The sequence below is a fragment of the Coturnix japonica genome, chromosome 5, assembly GCF_054131305.1.
Source record: "Coturnix japonica strain WE chromosome 5, WE-NBRP24, whole genome shotgun sequence".
NCBI classification, from domain to species: Eukaryota; Metazoa; Chordata; class Aves; order Galliformes; family Phasianidae; genus Coturnix; species Coturnix japonica.
This window is the reverse complement of record NC_140667.1, coordinates 33,745,330-33,768,021: the sequence shown is the minus strand read 5'-3', so window position 1 is coordinate 33,768,021 and position 22,692 is coordinate 33,745,330. Positions and strand designations below refer to the sequence as shown.

Genomic DNA, 22,692 nt, shown 5'->3' with positions numbered 1-22,692 from the left:
CAGGACGAATATCTCTGCCAAAGAGAGCACACATTTCTAAACTACAGACAAAATAAATACGAGCATGTACTCGAGGCTTATGAGGAAGGCATTAGGTGTGCCACATGCTCCACTTTGCAGATACCTGACAGCCACACAAAGGGTTCCCCAGTTCCCCCCCAGCCATCAGCCACTGGAACACTGACTGCTAGCACTGGGCGCTCTTGACAGTTGCAGAAGCCATAAAGCTGGCAAAAGTGGTAAAGTGTTTTTACAGCTCAGAAGATTCATCCTCCAATCCTAGCCCTGAGATAAATTCTTTCTGCAGGACACAACAATTACTCCACAGCATGGGAACAACTCACTTGCAATTAAGAAAAAATAAATTCTTATTTCCTAGGTGCTTTAGAGACATTCATTGACCAGAGGGACAAGCCTCTCGTTGTCTGGCATAGTGATTAAATACTGGACAAGAAGCAAGAGGAGATGCACTTCAGTCAAGCTGGCCAGAGCAACCCTGCATCAGACGTGTGCCATGAGAAGTGAGAGTTCACACATAGCAGAAGATTCCTGGCTTTAAGGGTCTTGCTGGGAAGTGCCAGACACTGTAAACTGCACAGGACTGAGTTTTTTGACCTTGGAGTGATGCATAGCTGAGTCAGCCTTGCTGGGATTCAGAACACACAAGAGTTTAGACATTTGAATCTTCAACCACAAAAGGGGAAGGGAGAAACTATCTGTAAGTAGTTTTACTTTTCTCTACCACCCTCATTTCCTCTTCTTCATGAAGCAAAGCTTCTTTGAAAGCATTTTGGAAATGAGAAACCTTTTGATTCAGGAAAACACATTTTGGTACTCTTAAATAACTTTGCTGAGGACCTTTTTGGTGCATGGGACCTTATCAACAGCATAGATATTTATGTAGTGAAAAGCCACAACAACAATTCCAAGCCAATTTCTCAATTTACATTACACTTTGTTATGCCTGACTTTAAGGATGTGAAGGGAGATGGGGATGGGGGGAGGAAAGGAAAACAGTGCTATTGTTTTAGAGTCAATAGAAAATGATAGATACTAAACTGAACATAAGAAAGAAAATCACCCCCCAAGCCTTTAGGTAACTGAATAATAGGACAGGTGCCCACCTAGCAAACAAGGGAGAGAAGGCCTTTAAACCATAACACAGAAAATGTCTCTATAAAAAAAGTGTTCAAATTAGAAGCACATCTGTGGTCTTTCCTTCCCTATGCTGAAGCCTATAGAAGCTGAGAAGTGATGGGTGGTGGCTGCCTTTCCCAGGGGATTGCTGGGTCACAACTCTGACATCAGACATGGTTGCCCATCCACACATCCCACTCCCCAGGGCATAGAGTGGCAATCCAGACTCCCCTGGATCTCCATCAAACCCAGATTTTTCCTCACTCCTCCTCTTCCTGTGTCAGGAAAAACCTGGCCCAGCTCAAACAGCTTCTGATAGGAGCAACGTACACAATTTTCCTTACTTCCTGCTACTGGAATCTTCTGTGATGTGCAGCTCCTTTCAGCAAAAGACACCTTTCTCCCTCTTTGTCAACTGAAATATTGATATTCAGACATAAATTAGTTGCAAGGTGATTCTTTAAAGTTGTCTTTCAACCCTAGTTTTATCCTACTAATGCCAATACAATCTCATTAGTGCACAGACACTTCACTGCATGTACAGGCCAAACTTGTGATGCAAAATATAAATGCAGCATTTCAAAACAATTCAAACACCTCTTACTACATAATTTCTGTTCTTTTAAACACAATACTTAAATACAGATACTCTGGATAACCATACCTTTTTCTAAAGCTACTAGCATTCAGAAGAAAAAGATACCACAAAAAAAAGCAAACACACACCAAGCCCAGAATGCTGTCAGTATTTCTCCCATGACACAGCAGTAATTTTTATGGAAGAGTACAAGTTAAAAGAAAAACACATTCTGTGTTTTAATTAAGTTATTTTGAAGAAAATATTTCACTGTCATTTTGGAAGGCCGCCAGATTTAATAAATGCGTTGAACTCATCTAATGAAGGACTCCTACAATTTGAAGGGATGAGTTTCTGGACATAGAACCACTCCAGATCCATGGGGTTGACACCTACCCAGCATTATTCTACTGCTGCACAACACAAGGTTTATTAAGTCTAAAGCACAGAGCTCCCTCAGCTTTAGAGGAGAATGACTGCTTTCTTCCATAGAGGAAGATATGTCCTGATCTGCTGTTCAGGAGGTTTTGAGTTGTTGGATTTGTTTTGTCAGTATACAACTGTACCAACTTCCACTGTAGGAGTCGGATCTTGCCATCAAATCCCACAACTGTTTTGGGAAGAATCAAGCTTCTGTTTCTCTCTCTATGCAGTTCCATGCTATGTAAAAAAATCTTTTATCATAACATGAGTTAAATATTTTATCATAGCAAACATTAAACACATCATTTCAGTTTACGAATATACATCAGTATCCAACCACATGTCAGTATAAATCCGCACATACAAAGAAGTCTATCAGGTCAGGCCATCCAAATTCAGTTACTTAAAGAGGACTATGTGCATTTTCAACATGTTTTACCTTTGGTAAGAATGATTCAGTAAATCTAGCAGCAGAACAAAATTTAAAGGAACACAACCTGACTGTTGCTGAGTACTGTCTCACACAATTGTCCAAATTATGAATATACCTAAACAGGAAGCAAAACTGTACTGCATCTGTAGTGTTTCTACACATGTTCAGTCATGGTCTGACACAGACAATAACATTTATAATTAATAACAACGACCCTCTTCATCACTCCATACTCTTCCGTGTCCTCATACAGACCTCAGCAAAATACTTGGGCCTGTACAAAAATGAACAGCACTGTGCTGAAGCCATTATTTGCAGAACCGTTCACCACATCACTAGTAATGTCATCACAGCTCCAATACTAGTGAGTGTTTCTCAGGGCAAACAATGCTGTGAGAAGGGAGTGGTATAGAGTAACAGGTACTCTGCAGTTCCTATGTATATATATGTTAGGAAAATAAGATAATTTTACTAATAATGAAAAGAAAACAAAGAAGACAGTCTGCACAAGAGACTTCATAGCAGACCATTTGTTCATGGGTACCATCAGAAGTCTTTCCTCAATATTCCTCCTCACATTTCATCTTGTAATAATCCTGTCATATGTAAATCTAACGAAACACACCAATATTAATAATGGCATAATATTTCAAAGCACATCTTATGAGCACTCCTTACAAAATGGTCCCTAAAGCGGCAACTTAAATGTATTGATCAACAACTCCCTTCTGACCTCAGCAATCCCTCCCTTCCCCTTGCTTACTCATGCCTTCTGAGTTTGCCTGCTGAGATTGCCACAAACAGAGGACTGATACTTCCATAATGTAAAATGCCTCACAGATAATAAAGAAACTATAATTATAGTGTACGTTTACAAACATTTGTGTTGTGTTTTTTAATAGGGGAGAGGAACAAACATACTCAGTTCATGCTGAAAATAGGCTATGAGCAGTGCAGCTGTCTAATTAAAATATAGAAGCTCCATTCCAGATTTGCCAGATAAGCCCATCATCTCTATCCCTGTGAAGGGTAATCAAATCTCATTAAATTTGCCACTCCATACTTTATCAAGTAAAAGTGACCAAAAATACAGACACCAATAGAAGATTAGTAGCTGCTATTTCTTTTCTTGATGCACTTTTCAAATAAGCTACACAGGCAGAACAGAGTCAGAGACCACTCCCTAATTCCTAGTGGACATATTGATCAATTAAAATGACACGTGTCTGGTCTTTTCTTTCCTTCTAAAAGCAAGCAGCTGAAAGATCGAACCTTTCAAACATGCAAAACCAATTAAACAATGCTATATGCCATCCAGCAAGATTAGGTTTAGCAAAATCATCCTGGCCTCCAGAAGTGAGATATTAATACAAAGTAAATGAATATAGGACACTGCAAAGATTTTCTCAATATTATAGGCATATTTCTAACCAATTCACTAAATAAAAGGTGCATATTTTCTTCCCACTACAGGCATAAAAGCATTTATACTTATGCATATTCTTATTTTATGAACAGCAAAAGCCCTCAGAAAGCCTCAGTCTTTGGCTACACCTTTTACTGCAGTTGCAGCAGGAAAAAAAAAAAAAAAAGACCTGTTTTCCTTCCAGTAAATGATAGATTTGAAATGCATTACATTCATATTAAAGACCAGCATAAAAAACTAAAAAAACCACAGGAAAGAAACAGCTGAAAAGCTAAAAGCTACTGTACTTACAAAACACCTGGTTATTGTCTGACAGTTGTATCAGTTTTGATTATTTTTTTAGATTTTTTTTCTTAAAATTAAGAATTCTAGCAGAAATAGGGTAAAACCAAACCATGTTTTAAATTAATACTGTGCCAGCTGCTTGTTCTGTACTGGTTCATGAGGTATTTTCTGTGCTATTTGGGTATGGAAGGCCATTGAAAATAAATAGGTTATATTGATGTTATTAAAATACAGCAGGTTAAAAGAAAAGCTGAATATAAAAGAAATACTTAAATATGCATGGAAAAAAAATGAGCTACCCTTATGGCATTAGAACTTAAAATAGTTATTCTTTCCATTTAAGCATATCAAACTGTAGCAACTTCAATTGAATTATGAAATCTAAACACATTCTCTTCAAATCTTCAGAGATTATCTCAAATACAAAGACAATGTATTGAATACATTTTCTGAAGGCCTTTGTTTTAGCCTATCTGCCTGAAAAACAGTATTTAGACATGCAGCATCTTTTCTCAGAATGATTTTCACAAGGCAAAACCCACACATTCTCATATTAGGAAAGCCTTATAAAACAGGAAAGATAATGGTGCAATTAAGAACAGCACAGCATTTCACACTTACCATGTCCCGTTCAAATCATCCTCTTTTGATGTTTACGGCACATCTGTAGGATGCAATACTAGGAGGTGCCTTGTGTGACCTGCTGCATGATGCTGTGACATCAGTTCAGATGATGCAGCTCATTATGGGAAAGACTGCTGTTGCTATGGCAACGGAGATGTGATACGAATCCTTACTGCATTTCCAGGGGAGCCCGAGACAATACAGAAGCCCTTTAAAGAAACAGACAATATGCAAGCAGGCTTTTAAAGTACTGTGCCACAGATTTTTGAGTCCACGTTCAAGTAAATGTCTTTTACCAAGCACTGTTTTAGACAGATTATTCTGGCACAGTGATACAGAATCAAGATCTATGCACTATACACTATTGTCATATTGAAAACTTAATATTACCTTTGTCAGCCTAAGAGCAAATCTTACAAGCCAGAATTCTTTACCGTTTAAAAAACAAACTTTAAAGCAAACAGCATTATGATTTTTAACACCAGGACTGTAAGGACAATAGCTGTTCTTCAGTATTTTAAGAAGCATGCATATTTACCCTGCCCCACCCTGCTCCTACAGCCAATCTGTCATTTTAAAAAATATCTTGTTGCCAGGGAAAAACAGTTAGTACTCCAAAATGATCAGACTTCACACTGTTAAGTGAGTAACTATAAGCTGGGTTTTTGTTGCTGTTGTGTTTTTTTGTTTTAGTGGGTTTTTTTGTTTGTTTTGGTCTTGGGTTTTTTTGTGTTTTTTTGTTTTTGTTTTTGTTTTTTTTTTTAAGAAAAAAGGCTTTTTATTCACATGAATGTAAGGAAGTTTCTAGCTGATCAAGTAGAAATATCCTTATCATTTTTTCAGCTGTAGGGTGACCTGTGCTACTGTCTGCATGCTGAGTAGCCAGTCTTTCATCTGTCCATCAAGCAGGCTGTTGAGTGGAGACAGAGCCATGGGCAAGCTGTGGGCCCAGTGGGCCACCACCAGACCCCACACGGGCCCAGCATCTACTTGCAACTAAAAGCCCCCCCCCCCCCCCCGGAACCTGCTCCATGGGCTAGGACAGGGCCTGCAGACATCACCCTGGCAGCTCACAGTGGTGATGAGAGAAGGAAAGGTCATGAATGAGAGTTAAGAGGAGCTGTCTGGAAATTAAAATTCACACCCAAAGAAGAATCAGCACATTTTTGGCTACTTGCCAGTTCTGTTTGGATGAGAAAAGTTTCTGGCAAAAACTGCATTTCCCAAGCCATGAAAATCCCTTCTACACAGTAGGAAAAGAAAAAAAAATGCACAAAACACCAGAGCCTATTTACTTTATATGCTGAGGTTCAGGAGGAAACAAAAAGCCCAAATTGAACCAAGAAGCCCTTGTCCTGCAGATATCAAATAAGCAAGTGCGCTATTGTCTGAAACACTTGATTCCATTAAACCTCAGTATAAGTTTTAAAAAAAAAAAAGTATACTTATTTCAAAGTATTTCTTCTAAATTTGCCTTGCAATTTACCTTTGAAAGAAAGGTAACATTCATACGTATTGAATAACAGATTAAATACAAAACTTCTTTACCAACTTTGGAAATACCTAGCACTAACTGCTGTTGTACCTATTCACCCTTCATGTTCCCATGCTTGACACCTTCTCTTCTAATATTAATCTTATGTCAGTAGAAACAACAATTCAGCTCTCAAGTTGACTCAACAAATCAGATCTACAGTCTTATGATAAAGTTTTACTTGCAAAAGTGACAGTGGATTTATTTCTAGATTTCTGATCACTTAAAGGTTTCTTAGGTTCTCTGGGCTATTATCTGCAATTTAGCAGAAGACAACATGACTGAAATGTGATTTAGGTAGGACTGCCATGAAAGTTAGGGAATGTCATCAAAACACAATAGAATTTAGGTCATAGGTTGAGTGTCATACCACCCAAATAAATGACAACTTCCTGAAATTTATGTAAGGGAACTATTTCTCTAAAGAGTCAAACACTACTTAGTATATTTTTTTTTAGTATTTTTACTGTTATGGGAGTATTGATTGGAGCCAGTAAGCTTTTTTTTATTCTTAGGAAAGTGGTAAGACCCAGGATCATCCTGATATCAAGGAGTAGTCACCAGCTGGACTGACATTTTTGACCTGTTCCACATCAGCTTAGCCTGGATCCAATAGCTGGAGGAGGACAACCAGTGGAGAAAGCACATGAGGGAAACAAGCGTTGGGTCAGCCCCACTTGCAGCCAGACCTGCTGCAGCCAGGATCCCACTCCAGCCAAGCTCATTTTCCAGACTAACATCCAACTGCATAGCTTTTATGGAGCTTTCCTTGTAGGATGAAGTAGGAGCAGATCTGACATAGTAACGAAGGCGGACGGGAAGGGAGTCAGACAGCCACAAGGAAAATATTAGAATATTTTTCTAAAGATTTCTGCCTATTTACTGTTAATTACAGACTGTATAAGTCTGGGTAGCCACATATGCAAATGATAATATGGAAATGGAGACAAAATTATAGTGATTTTCCTGACTTTTGGCTGTTAGACATTCTTCAAATAGCAGCCTGTTTTGTGGTATATTTCAACGAGGGGGTTGAAAACACATTCATCATGAGCCAGAGCCCATCAGATTGTATGCAAGACAGTTACAACAGGAGGGTCCCAGACAGAGCACAAGCTAAGGATTTTTAGCATAAAAAACATGAAAACTTTGCTCTCTATCCTGTAGAACTGAGAATCTAGAGGAAGAAAGCTCAGACTCACTGCTCCAGCTGGATTTCTCACCCCCACCCCCCCCATTTATCCAGCCAGCCCAGGGCTGAGATATTTAAAAATTATGCTTTAAAACTGTTTTTCATTCCTACTCCACCTGGTTTCCCAAAACAGGAGGTGGAGACAGAACACAACTCATTATGTCACCACATTGACTTCACGATCATTTTGATGCATCCTGACTAGGTTTCCAAGCCACAAGCACAGGCTTCAAATACACTTTCTTATATCAAAATAATAATGCTTCGTCCTAATTTCAATAATAACAAAACAGGTTGGACATTAAAATAGCAATCTAGAGTAAAGTATTTACCACATTCTTCCTCTCCAGCCTAAGTAGCAATGCATTTCACCCTTGGCCCCATTGCAGTCCTCTGATCTGAAGGACACAAGTTTGGCTGATTTTTCATCTGAAAGGATGAAGAGTTCCATCTAATACTTTTTTTTTTTTTCTACTATCAATTTATTCAGATAATTATATGTAACACAATCCACAGCACTTTTCAAGAAGCCATCCTTTACCATATATGTAAGCATTACCTCAACTTTATTAAGTTCTGCTTTCCCTTTAGTAAGATCAGTAATAAGCCATGGCCAAATCCTACTATGACTTTAATTCTATTTAACTATGCTCAAAAAAATGAGTTAATAGCAAACTCAGCTAAATTAAGATGTTGTCATTTCTGGAAAAAAAAAAAAAAAAAGTTTATTTCCTTTTGCAGCTTTCATCACTCCAAATGGAAGGTGATGGTTTGTTACCTTTTACCAGCTATACTCCACACAAATAGCCAAGAGAGAAATGGGAAGGCACACTGAAGTATAAGCTGACCAAAACCACATGCCAGTTTCTATTTGAGTATGGAGACCCTTGTTCATCACAGTTCATAACCCAGATATTTCCTTATTTACAAGTTGAACATTTTACACTACAACCTGAATGGGTCACTGATTTTCTACCTGCACACTGGTCTCCATGGATGCTACTAGATTAAAGGCTGAAAAGTCAGTTTGTTTTCCCTAAGCAAGGTTGCCTTGCCTCATTGTTAAAAGGTTAATAACTTTGTATGTGACAGTGCGCTTGTTTCTATCTTGATAATATGAATGCATCTAGTATAAAAATCTGAAACTTGCTATATTCAGAAATACCTTCAGGAATTAAGAAAAATAAAAACAGTCAAGAACACATAATGAAGACAACAATGACTCACAAGCCAGAGAATTTTATTCACCCCTTTTCTACTTCCACATGTAGATAAAATACAGTCTTTTCATTCCATCTTGAACTGTATTTAGTCATGACTCAATGTATTGTGCTAGAAAGCAAGGCATCATCTCCATTCCCAGCACACTGAAAGGGTACAGCAGGGATATAAGTAAAGGAATACTTCTGCTAGCCACTAATAAGTTGTTGTTCTTCAGATAGAGAAACAAGTTTCAGGTGTTTTGGTCTCACTCTGGATCAACTACTACAGTGTTAAAAACTGCAAGGAATACAATACCGTATATTAGCAATAGATTTTGGTGTATTCCATTTTCCTTTGATCTCATGACTTCAGCCAACCCAGAAGTATATTATAAAGAGAATAAAAACTGCCCAAGAAGGTCATCAACTTATTAAATATAACAATTACCCTTATTATGTCCATATCTATTAAACATACCCCACTGTGTGCATCATCCCATTTCATCTCCAGTTATACCAGTCTGAGGTAAAGTTGAGACCTGTTCACTTCATATCTTGGATAATGCAAAATCCTGCACACCAACAATTACTTTAGTCCCTTTCCATTCAAAATATCACTAATACATTCATCTGATTCATTTAATAGTGAGCTTTAAACCCAGTAAAATTCTTCTTTTCCTGTTTGCACTTGAAGCATTCTAGAAGACTACATAATTTCACCTTGCTTCTCCAATGTTTTGTTCCACCACTATCTTCATAGCCTGTTCCTCCTAAGTTAACTTCCTTCCCCCGCACTCTCCTATCAACACAAAAATCCCCAGATGAGAAACTGGTAATGGGGAATATTTTTAAACTAAGACAGGGGAAGTTTAGGTTAGATATTAGGAAGAAGTTTCTCACTCAGAGGGTGGTGACACACTGGAACAGGTTGCCCAGAGAGGTTTTGGATGCCCTGTCCTGGAGGCATTCAAGAAAAAGCTTGAAGTGTCTCTGGGCAGCCTGGTCTGGTGGTTGACAACCCTGCACATAGCAGGGGTTTGAAGCTACATGATGATTGTAGTCCTTTTGAACCCAGGCCATTCTATTTTTCTATGATCTTAATCTCCATTTACCTTATACTAACCATTGCTTTTCTCAGCTACAACCCTACTGATAAGAAATAAGAGATAAAAGAAAAACAGCAACAAAGAACAAGCTGATCAGCTGATTACCATCACTGACTAGTTTATATACTATACTCGACCAGTATGTTCTAAAGCATCTGATTCCTCTGCCTCCAGTCAGTGATGCTCTTCCCTCCCCAGTTGTTTCATACCTTCGTTAAGTAATGCACAGTTGGAAAAAACAGTCTAATGGCATAAATATAGTACACACGAGAGACTACAAAAACTCACGTGAAAAGCTGAATAAGGTTTTTGGCTTCACGCTGCTGGATTTAAACAGCTATTTGCTCTTCAGTAGGCTCATTTTAACCCAGCTCAGACACGCTTATGCAAGCTGCGGGTTTTTTTTCACTGTTACACTAAAACTTCAGTTTATACAAGCTAAGTCACTTGCTGCACACATATAAGCAGAGGCTAAAATAAAGCGTTTATCTATACTAGTTAAAGCAAGAATTTTTAGAGTCTGAAGTCAGACATTTAACAGATTCCTTTAATAGAGCCAGTGCTTTGAAAACCTCTGTTTACAGCAATACTGCTTTAATCTTCCATAGCCCTTTTGAAAAAACCTAGTTCAGCATTGAGTGAATTACAACTAAGTATTCAAACCACAGGTGGCAGAAATGTCTGGCTACCGGAGTGATAGAATACAGAATTAGGAGGTTAAGAAAAAATCCAGAAGGATTAACAATAAATATCAGATTAGAGGTTGCTGCAAGATGCTAGAACTCACATATAGCAGAAGCAATTAGCACGAGTAGAAAATGCGTCATTATACTTTCAAGAAGTTAATGTTATAATCAGTTTGATAACCATGGCTAAAGAGACCTTGACAGAAAAATGCAGATTAGGCCTAACAGCATGTTACAAGCACCACTCAGCACATTACAACCTCATATTGACTAGCTTAAGTAGGAGGCATCAGCAAAATAATGAAGTCTCCCATTCCAGTCATTCACCTTTTTGTTTAGGTGACCAAGAGAACCACATGCCTGGGGGACAAGAATTGGGTAGATTTCTACTTGAAGATGCCAACCACCATCTCAAATAAATAAAAAGTTACAACCTCATTTTTCTTGTCTTGACAGCTGGTGAGAAATAGCAAACAGTTTAATTCAGACAAGACAACAAGCAGATGAGGTGGCTGCGCCTAGATTAGAGGCACTGTCCTCAGAAAATACCATTACAGCTTTATTACAGTTCTTTGAGAGTTCTATGCAAGGCATTAGTAATAGCATAAACCCCATGAAAGTGACAAAATTGAACAGGCCTACTCAATCTGTACTATAAACAATAACTACTTATATTTATTATCCAAGGACAAATACACTTGGCTATATCATTATTCGATAGAATTTCCCGTTGCAGACTTGCTATTCAATGAGTACATAGATTTAAACATCTTGTATATTGATAATCATTCTGATTACTTTAAAGTTAGATTTTACATTACAAATCCTCCTCGCATCACAATGGACATTAACCACTTACTGAGTTGATGTACTCCTTACATAACTGCCTCTCTGCATATAAGAGGCAGCAACGGTTAAGACTAAAGGCTACATAAGATAACAAAAACAGGCAGGTATAATATTACCACCCAGATATATACGTACCATAGACTTAACCTCCTAGCAAGTCTAGAATAGTACTGTTCTGAAAATGAGTTCTCTAGACAAAGACTGCATGTTTGATCCAAACCCATTACTTCATGTTCTGTATGAATTCCAAAAGCATTCTTTAGGAAACATAGCAAAACAGAAGTTTCCACTAATAAGGAATTAAGATATGCAAATTTTACCTAGCATCTACACAATAAAGCACTGTAGACATTTAATAAACAGTTCAATTTACTTTAACACACATTGAATTCTTCCCACTAACCTAACCAGCAAGCAGGGTTGTTTGAAGACACACCCCAAAAAACAGAGCCAACCACAAACAAACGTATTAGGTCTGTAGTACAGCAAATGTATCAACCTAGATATAAAGCATATGCAACAGTATTAGAACCAGGTTTAGCAGGTTTTCTTCCAGCTTTAAAGAAATCTGATATGTTATCTTATCAGACTGTAGGAGAAAATGACAGATGCATCATGCTTTAGCTACCTCCTTAATTGATTAACAGTAACTGAACATCAAAGTTCACTGTCATGATTAGTGAAATTGGTGGCAACAGAGAGAAAGATAAATCAGGTAATGAGGAGCCTATGGAAGAAGAAAGGCAGACTTCAGAGAGAATTCCCTAGCAGTCACCATACAGCCCTCTGGTACCTCCTGAATATGCACTGCTGCTCTAGCTGACAGAGTAAGAAATAGCACTAGTTAGAAATAAAGAGCTCTTCCTGCTCATCAACATCAGTCATAATAGGAAAAAAAACATTTGAAGTACTTTCCTAGCCTACCTTATCTGCTCTTACCACCACAGCCATGACTCCCTGCCCCTCTTTTTCTCTCAGCCTTTTAGGAACTGAAGGGAGTTACCTTATCATAGACAAGTACCAACAAACTATCAGCCTCTATTAAGTAAGCCCCTGTGGGAACAACTGTTAACAGAACAGCTCTCTCCTGCTTTACTCTCTCTACGCCCAAGAGAAACCTCAACATAGCTTAGCTGCTACCACACACCCTAACACAGAGATGGGCATCAGGCAGGATAGCACAACCACTCCAGTCAGAGGAGCACTGAAGAGGGAGTGTCTTTTGAAGCATCAGAAAAAATGAGAGTTACAGAAGCTCACCCACATAACAAAAAGGCTAATTTCTCACTCACATGGGGCCTGTATTCCATCAAGCTAGGGAAAGCAAGTCAAAAACAACCTTTCCCACACATAGAAAAAGTAAAATTATCAGGTTACCCCCCAACAACCTTCAGCACCCCTAAATAAATAAAACCCTTACTGACCTGTTCCTACAAAGACATTCTTCCCATGCTGCAGCCTGCTGAAATGGCAGTGTGCTGTGCCTACCACAGGCTTATTTATACACCTGGGCTTTCTTCACTCCTCCTGTGGGGGCTCTTACCCAGGACAAACAGGTGTTTGGACAAGCTTGGGCAAAAATAGGGGACTTTTTTCCCCCCACAAACCTGGTAGCATTATCAAGGGACCAAAATCTATTGTTTGACTATTGGGTACAGGTGTTAGAGATTTTCTGCATGAGTTTGGCTTCAGCTGCTGAGTGATTTTGGTTATCAGCAGGTGCTACTCTGGCTTTATTTCACCTCAGTAGAACTTTGTTTACAGTAGTGAAATTTGTTTGGAATTTAAGAAGAAAAAAAGTCAAAGCCATAGTGGGACACAAAGGCTTTTAAACCTGTTTTATTGTGGTTTTTTGTTTGTTTTTGTTTTTTTGTTTTGTTTTGTTTTTCCTTAAAGAACTGGAGAAATACACCTGGTTATGAAGCTGTATGAAACAACTTGATCAAACCTTATCCTGAAAGATTATTTATCTGCCTTTTCTTATTGTTACTCAGCCAATATATATGCCAAAGGTAGACAAACTGAGGGAGATGCCATGATAAGAGTAGTTACAAAACTTAGTTTTCATCACAATTGGGTTGAAAAAGAAGGTGGAATACAGCCCTGATAATGTGGGTCCTGGCTGAGATAGGGGTGCAGGGCCCAAGAGTGGTGGGTAGCCTAGCAGCCATGCTCAGTTCTGCAGTTTTGCCAGAGGTCCCCCAAGACAAAGGGACAAATCAGCAAAAGGCTGCACTGTCCCAGTGATACATTAAGCACCCCCTGAGCCAAGAAAAGTGGCAAACATCATGCCCAGCCACCAGGGTCCCTTCTGAATTAAAAGAAACTAAATCCAGAATATTTTATTCTCATGTATGTGCTTAAACAACTCTCTAGTTCAAAGAGAAAATTCTCCCAACCACATTACCCCTTCATAGTCCTTCTAGATGCATCTGGCTTCTGCCTGCCACTAGGAAGAAATGGGCATCTATGCTTGGATGACAAATAGAAAGGAATCATATTATCCCAAGACTGGATTCTGTAGTCTCCCACATAAACCCACTTTTCCACTTTCCATCACAAAAGGTAAATCTTAATCCTTCTTTCTTAATCATTTCTCAACTTTCCAGCAGAGCAGTTCCACATCTCCCCTCACACTAATGAAACTCGTCAGATAATTGCTTCAGCCTATTTAACTCACCGGTTCAGCAGAAAATGATCAAATTTCAGCTAGGTTCATTTTCTGCTAAATTAGGAAAATAGACTGAGGGTAAAGAGTTCAGTCTATGTCACTCCTACTTTTAGGAGAAGCACTTCTCTCTTCACATACTTCTCTGGTATGTTTTTTCTGGGCTTGGTGGAGAAGGATTCATACCTCAGTGACACAGTGCTAGGTGCTGGAATCAGAGTCTGTGGTGACAGAAAACAGCCTGACCCTGCCTTCAGGGTAGCTACGTAATACCTGTATGCATTGTTTGACTTCTGTGCTGGCTCTGCCCTGTCATTTGTGCAGCTTATACAGAACATTGATTGGTATCATCACAACATATATTTCTCTGTCTTCTGTGTCCTTTTCATACTCTGTTTGAATTAGGTTGATCTTTTTAGTGGGTTTTGTGAAATACTTGTCTATCTCTCATGATTGTATACAAATATACATACTTGTTCAAAGAGACTGTATTTTTGGCAATCTGGAGGATGCCATCCCCTTCCACATATAACTTGTGTCAAGCTTATTTAGCACACCACTCTCCCATCCTATTTTATGCTTATTCAATAGCCTTAGGATTTCTTCATTGTATGAATTCAGAAGACAAAATGGTAATGCTTAATTGTGAACTTTTCTATACTACTCATCATGGGAGTACCTGAAAGCTTCACAAGACCAAGCTCCTTCGCAATCACAAAATCCCTCTAATTGGAGAAGCTGAATCTCGATTTAAGGAAAATAAAGGCACACAAAGTTTAAAAAAATAACAGTGTGATGGATATTGCATGTCTAAGATTGAAGTTTTTGAGAACACATGGCTTTCTGTAGGATATATTCAATTCAAAGCACAGCTGCTGTTGATTTCAGTTTCAGCTGCAAGCACTCAACAAGCCAGTTTCCAGAGTTTCAAGTCAGCCCAAGTAAACAAGTATCAGTGTGTCAAAGGTAAGTTTAAATAAATTGGCCAACACCACAGAAGCTCTGTGATAGAGGCAGAACAGGCGAGAAACATTCTGATCTTAATGGACTAAACTATGAGCTTTCAAAAAACTTTCATGTCCTCACTTGCTGAATGCTTTCAACCAGAGAAGTTCAAAAGAATACTTCAGACATCTTTTCCTGTCTTTATTTGCTTTCTCCCAGTTGTCAGAGATCTTTCCTGTGCACAGGAAGCGACCCATAATTTGAGAGAGGATAATAAATGGACAGCACACTGTTGACTCAAGTTTAATTTGCTGTCAACTAAGGCACTCAGATCCCTTCTGCAGGGCTGCTATCTAGCATCTCATCCCCTAGTCTGGAGTCTCAGCCCCAGCTAGGATTGTCCCTTCCAGGTGCAGAATCTAGCACTTCCTCTTGCTAAATTTCATGCAGTTTGTGATTGCCCAACTCACTGATTCGTCTAGATCTTTCTACAAAGCCTCTCCACCCTCAATGGAATCACAAGATCATCCCAGTTTATTCTCATCTGTAAACTTACTTAGAACATGTTATAATGCTACATTCAGGGAACTTATGAAAACATCAAAGAGAACTGGCCCTAAAATGGGGATGTCTGTTATGAGTCAGGAATGAAATCTTATGGAGTTCATAAATAACTCTAGGCAAACATGAGCTTAAACTTGTAGAAATAAAATAAATAAATAAATAAATAAATGCAAATAAAATGCTTAATTTATTTTCTGATGGACTAACACAAGCAAGCATGCATTCTAACCCAATAAAGGTACTTAAGCCCAGATCAGTCTCACCTTCTGGAAGAGAAATAACAGCCCTCCTTCCTCTTCTCCTGGGTGTGGGAAATCTGGTCACTTTTCCCCTATACTCCAGAAGCAGGAAGAACATGTGTGATTTGTAATTTCCTCAGACAAATCCAGCCTTCACATGTGGTGCTCCTTGAAAGTGCCCAAACACTACCAGCAATCTTGTCTGTAACCTGCTGAGGTACTAAGTTTCTTGGCAGTTCACTGATGCTCTTATGCTGGTTCCTAGAAAACAGAAATCACCAGCCAGCTATGCCCTTCATTTAATTTCAACTTTGAGTGTATTTTATAACATCTGCTTAGAATCTCTCCATACAAGGCAGGGTAGTTTTAAAATTTCATTCATACCAGTGCAACTGGAAACAAAAGTGTAGTTCAAACAGCTGCCATCCACATTTTCTTAAACAACAAATGCTTGCTGGCATAAGTAAAAATGCAAGAGTATTCGACTTCTCAAATATTTTTATTTTTATTTTTATTTTTTTTAAGTTAGCATTTCACAGGGAACTACTGCAAATCTCTAGTAAAATCTTCTATGTAACTTGAGACTGCCAAACATTTGCCTCTCCATCCCTCATAGCTTCTGCATCCTCAGGGTGTTTGAAAACAAACAGAAGATGGCAGAGGGACTAATATCATATGTATTTCCCTATCAGAAGGCAGTTATTTGATTTTGTAGCAGTAAGCTATAAATATTTCAATAGTAATGCAAACATCTAACTTCAGGCTCAATAAAGGAGTGTAATTTGATTAATAAATCCATAATAAGATAGACTTCCCTATAAAACTTCACAGTTGCTCTTACATATATACATATATATATATGTATATATGTATATAAATAACTCTCTGGAGCTTTATGTATTTATTGCATAGTGCATGAGAGTAAAATTCTGTAAAATTGAAGTTTCCATATACTAGAGAAATTTGTGAAAATGCCAAGTTTTCTACACTTAAAAGAAGAAAAAAGAAAAGAAAACATACATTTTCCAGATGTACTTTTGTAAGATGTAGAAATAACTGAACATTATCCACAGGGCATTCGGGAAACTAGAAGGCAAGCAGATAATTATCTGGAATCCTCCAATAATTTTTATGTCAGGATTTTGAGAGAGAGATCCCAGATATGCCTTTGGGCACATCACCAGTGTTATTTGCATGCTAATTAGAGATGCGTGCTGTCTCCCAATGGAATGAGTGATGTGGCAGTTTTAACTAGGTCTTGTCAGAAAAATGAAAATAGGTGTCTATTTCAATGTATCATATCTTCCTGGCAATATGCATAGCAAATTTTACTTAGTCACATCCAAACAAAAGGTATGCATAGACCCATATAAGTTCTGAACCTGCAAAATGTTCTATCTAATACAGTGTGTTTTCACTGTCCATATTTTCCCTAGCTACTCACTCTGTGAAAGTAGTAATGCTAGAATTATTTTCTCTTTTCTCATCCTTTGCCTTGACCAAAATGTCAAAAATTCCGTAAAGTCAAATATGCTTGACTAATCTCACTGCAAGGCAAGACAGGCATACGTAATACACTTGAAGCTGACAGCTCCATTGTGAAAGATGAGAACGAAACCAATCCCTTATTCTGGGTCATGGCCTGTTGAGGTTTTCTAGCTCACGGCTGTAGAGGAGAGATGAATCAGAAATTTTGGTTGGAAGAAATATCTGGAGGTCTTTGTTTCAACCTGTCGTTTGAATAATGTTGGATGACTGCCATTACTGGATCAGGGCAGTAGCAGCGTTGTTTAGCCAAGACATGAAAACCTCCAAGGATGGAGCTTCCACAGACTCTCTGCATAACCTGTTAAGGTGCTACTCTACCCTCCTTGTGATGAAACTGACATATTTGGGGTTTTTGTCTAGGTGGAAGTGTAAAGTAAGAAAATGATAGAATACCATAAAAATGCAAGCTATATATTTTACATTTATGAATGGTAGTGTCATAGTCTCTCTCTGACTTCAGGGGAGCTAAGAAACAGGGAGAACATAAAACAGGCAGAAGTGTATGAATTATCAGTGCCATAATGAGAGGCAACATGGTAGTTAATAAAGGGAGGAAGGAGTAAAATTTCCATTCTGTCCTATTCATAATGCTGTCCCTGTAAAAGCATAACACAACATTCACTTTTAGTGCATATGCCACCTACCTGTTATGGTAGAAAATGGCCCACTTCTACCAGGTATGGTTAGAAATAGCAGATAACATGGCAAACATTACAGTTCTGGATGTCCCCATTCTAAACTGGGTCATGCGGGACTTTTGCTAAAATGCCCCAGTCAGCTCAGGTCTGATTTTGGCTGCAGTTTCTAAGCAATAATACCCCAAACCGGGATGCAAAGTCTTCACAGACTGAAAACTTAGCAAAAGGCATAATTTATCAGCTTAAACATTTGTCGGGATTGGAATGCAGTGGAGAAGAGTTTGTGACTAAAGTCAATGTTATTTCAATTTATAATTTTTTAATCCTTTTCTTTTCCTCCCCTTTCCTTCCCTTTTCTAGATTTGAAAGCGAATCTGACAACCAAGTCTCCCCAGACACAGCTCACCAAGCCTGGATCGCCAGACGCATCAGCCTGAATCACACTGCCTCCAGTCCTCTGAGCATTTCCTGCTTCTGAGAGTGAGCAGCTACATTCTGACAGTTTCAATGGGAGGTGTCAGCCTATTTCCAGATCTTTCTGAAGACATACTGTCATTTTGTGAATGATATCATTGTGTGGAACCTCTGAGATAATGAGACTATAAACATCATCCCACAATACTGTTTGGCTTAAAGACAGAGAAATATATAGGCATTCCCACTACACAGATTTTGCAGGAGAATATAGGGAAAATCCTTCTGTCTGCAAAAGACATTTCTTAGCCTCATTTACAATAACCTGCATGCTACTAACAGTGGACAAGATGGAAATGGTTGGCAACAGACTGCACATCAACACAGAGTTTTGTTCCTCTTTAAGCTTTTTCATAGAAGTTTGAAGGAGGTAAGAAGTCACCACAGGATGTGAGACTTGCTAAAGCATACTAAGGATATTACACTGAAATATCCACCATTAAAACATATGTTAAAAGACGAAGTTTTCACATTATTTCCACACTGAATGAGTCTATTGAATCACCCAAGCCTGGATTTTAGATTATGCAGATAGGATGTCTCACTTACAGCTTACCACACTGCAACATCATAATCACTGGGATGAAATTGGTTAGCAATAAAAAAATTAATCTCCTGAGTCCTGGAGACTGACCTGTCTGTTTAGAATCCAAAATGTCATTGAAAATTCTTTTAACTCAGCTGTTTATTTTGCAAAACAACAGTGTGGACCTAGCAGGGATTCTGCCAAAATTCTCACGTTGAATTTCAAGTACTACTTTGCATCGCCCTCCAAAATAGCAGTTCTGAGTTGCACTGTAAAACACGTTTTATGTTTACACTCTTACCAAAAGAGTTTATTCAGTAGCTACTATTTGATTTAGTTCAGCTATTGCCCTTCAAGTTCAGTCACACCTTTTCATAAAAAGTACACAGGGAAAACAACAAAACCCAAACCTCACTATGTCCCCCCAAGGAAGGTTGTCTAGCTCTCTGAAGAAAAAATGAAGGTAATACGAAAAACTAAAACATTTTATACCTCACCACAGGACTGCTCAACATATGGTATATATTAAAATTCTCAGAGTTTATGTACCATATGTCACATGAGAGCAGTAAATAACCTTAATTGGCTCAAGTGTGAATTTTGAAGAATGGCTTTTTTTTTTTTTTTTTTTTTTGGTAGGTGTTTAAATGTAATGCAGAATTCATTTTCCACTTAAAAAGGTCATATGCTCGAAGGCAAATTCCTTAAACAGGGAGATAGCAATATAAAAACTTTTTGACCTCCAGCATCGCTAATCTGAGCTGGGAGAGTACAGCAGGTTCTTTGATAAGATTGCTTGAATTGTATATGTGAAAATGTGTGGAGAGATCATTCCCCTACCAGTTGCATTGGTCATTCAACAGGGAATTATTTTTCATGTATACACAGTACAGGCTGTTGACCACTAGCTGTCTACACTAACATAATGAAGAACCAGCAAGAAGAACCTCTGTGATCCTGCATGGCAGCACCTTCCATGACTTCATAGGTTCTCATCAAAATATTCTACTCAGAGTTTTGGCTCTCTCAGTGATGTGGACACAGTTCAGTGTTATAGAGGAGGTGTAAACAGACAAAATAGAAAATAACTTCCCTGCTGTGAAATTGCTATTTCTCAAATACTAGGCCGAGACCTGCACAGAATTAAGGTTCAAAGAATTAAGGTTAATGCATCAGATGTCTAAAGCTCTTCTCCTTCAGTTATACTCTGTGTTTTTCTAGACAGAGAAGACACTGGGTTTTTTAGGTGGCGCAGGCACAGAAGAAGCGACTTGCTACCTCTTCAACAGCCTTCATTTTTTGAAAAAAAAAAAAAAAGAAGCCTGAAGCAGAAGAATGTTTAATTCATTTCTATGAGTGAAAATCAGATATTTTTTTCTTTCTTAAGTACAGATATCTGTCCCAATATTATCATCTACACAGAACTACTCTGAGTCTCAGCTTTTGCATTTATACCTCAAGGGAAGGAAAGATTTCAGAGATGATAAAAGTTGTTACAGGGTAGAGATCTGTAACACAGAGCCAGCCCTCCAGGGAGTGGGAACTGCCTACTTCTCAGTTATAATATCTTCTGTGTATGTTTCCCTGTGCAGCCCTCCCAGAGCTCTTTGCAATTAACTTGCCAAGGCTCAGTTAGCAGAATGAAATAGCATCCAGATACTTACCACAGCCCTAATCCTCAATAGCACAGTGGAATAGGTAAGGATGATAATTAACAGTCACAGCAATTAAAGCAATTTCATGTTGTGATACTCATTCTCAGCAGAAGGGAAAATCTCCTGACTGACTGCCAAAATAACTAACATGACTGTAAGATTCAACCCAGAAACTTTCAACACAGAAAATCTGCCTCCGTTTTCTAAAGACAAGAACAGGGTGACACATAGAAGCCTAATTTGTATTTTCTTCACTGTTTCAGCCTATATTGAGTTGAAAATATTATAAGATACTGCCTGCTAACCAATATTATTTTATTCTCCAATATGACTATGTTCACAACTTGTACTGAACTACATGCTAAAACACAAGCAAAAGCTGGAGAATGTGTTTTTTTCTACATCCAGCAGTGAAATATCAGAGGAAAGCCAAGTGAACTGAAAGAAGAACTGCCAAACTGAAAAATGTTTTCTCCATAAATGTTCCACAAAGTTTTGGTCGCTTCCTACAGTTCTTGAAGGAAGTCCCAGTGTTTAAGGAAGTCAAGGCATTGCACAGTGGAACAGGGAAAAGCATCTTTTTGAGTACTGAAATTACATGGCAAATCAAAGACAAGATACAGATACTCCTACCATTACCAGCAACATCTACACTCACATCTGCGGTTTTTGTCCTTATAATGAAAAAGAAAAAATTAAAGAAAAAAGAAGCTAACAAAGAAACTGTTTGTTCTTTCTGCAGATTGATAGTTATGGTGAAAATCAAACTCATAAAGAAATAATGATATGTGTCATGCCACAGTTTAAAAATATAAACTGCAGGTCTAAATTTGAAATAATTCATATCATCAATCATGTAATTTCTATTAAAAAGAAACATTCCAACTTATAATCCGTATGTGCATTCACACTGGAGAGTATAAATGTCTTGTGGGATTTGGCCAAAATAAATCAAATCTTATTTTGTGTGAGGGCTTTAACACATACTGTCTGCACGATCTCATGCTTCAGAAGAAGTCATATATTTTCATGCAGATGAGGAGCCATACTCAAGCCAACAGCCTCTTCTTTTGACATGTGTTTTACATGGGTTAAAATACTGACAGAGTTCTGTATCACTCCCTACAACTCGGTTCATCAGGTATGCATTTGGCAACTGTGTAATTTCAGTGCCTACATACAAGCCTGGATACTGGGGATCAGCCAGGGGGAGAAGAAATGAATACTCAGTAACGTTTATCATGAAGAGAGATGGTGCATCTCTTAGGCTAACCACACCTCAAATGAATGGGCTAGGCAAATCTTTTAAAACAGGCTACAAAGTTAGAGATCCAAGTGAGGACAAGGGTATCTAACCATATTGCTCAAAGTGGGTGGCTCATGGAGGCAGCGAGAACAAGGGAATTGGTGTAGTGAATATAAGTATAGAATATGGAAGAAAAAAAGAAAAAAGGAGAAAGATGAAGGAATAAATATGGTAGTAGTTTAGTAAAGTTGCGGGTGGTTTAGGTGTTAGTGATCCAAGCTGATATATTCACTTTTTAAAAAACAAATATAAAACACTTTTGGAGACAATGACAATTTCCCTCTGCTACAGGCAGTTCCTAGACGCATTTACAAAAGAGGAATTTAACAACTATGCCTTCTTTTCAGTTTCATCTCGACCGCTTAATGATCCTTCTCCACAAGGTGGCAGAAAGACCACACAGTTGACCAATAATGGGTCTAACCAACCTTTGTCTTGCCACAGAATTACCACTTTAAAAGTACTACCACCCAAGTGAAATAAATTCTGAGACAATTAATTCCACGTTAATTGGAAAGGTGCAATATATCCGTACAATATAATAAAAGTTTAAAGAAAAAGATCACAAACAGGAGATTAAACTCCTTAGTCATCATGACCTACTCAAACATTATTATGCAAATTAAGGCTTTGCTCAAATGCTGTCCAGTAATAC

At 38.2% G+C, this 22,692-nt stretch overlaps 1 protein-coding gene across 2 annotated transcripts in view; it reads right to left on the bottom strand.

Annotated features, from left to right (window-relative positions):
• AKAP6 (A-kinase anchoring protein 6) overlaps positions 1 to 5,001 on the bottom strand; it is a 252,582-nt gene extending 247,581 nt beyond the window's left edge. For both annotated transcript variants that reach the window (XM_032444905.2, XM_032444906.2), the window contains exon 1: positions 4,903 to 5,001. The gene's annotated coding sequence lies outside the window, so the exon portion shown is untranslated. The remainder of the gene's footprint in view (positions 1 to 4,902) is intronic.
• Positions 5,002 to 22,692: the final 17,691 nt, after the last annotated feature.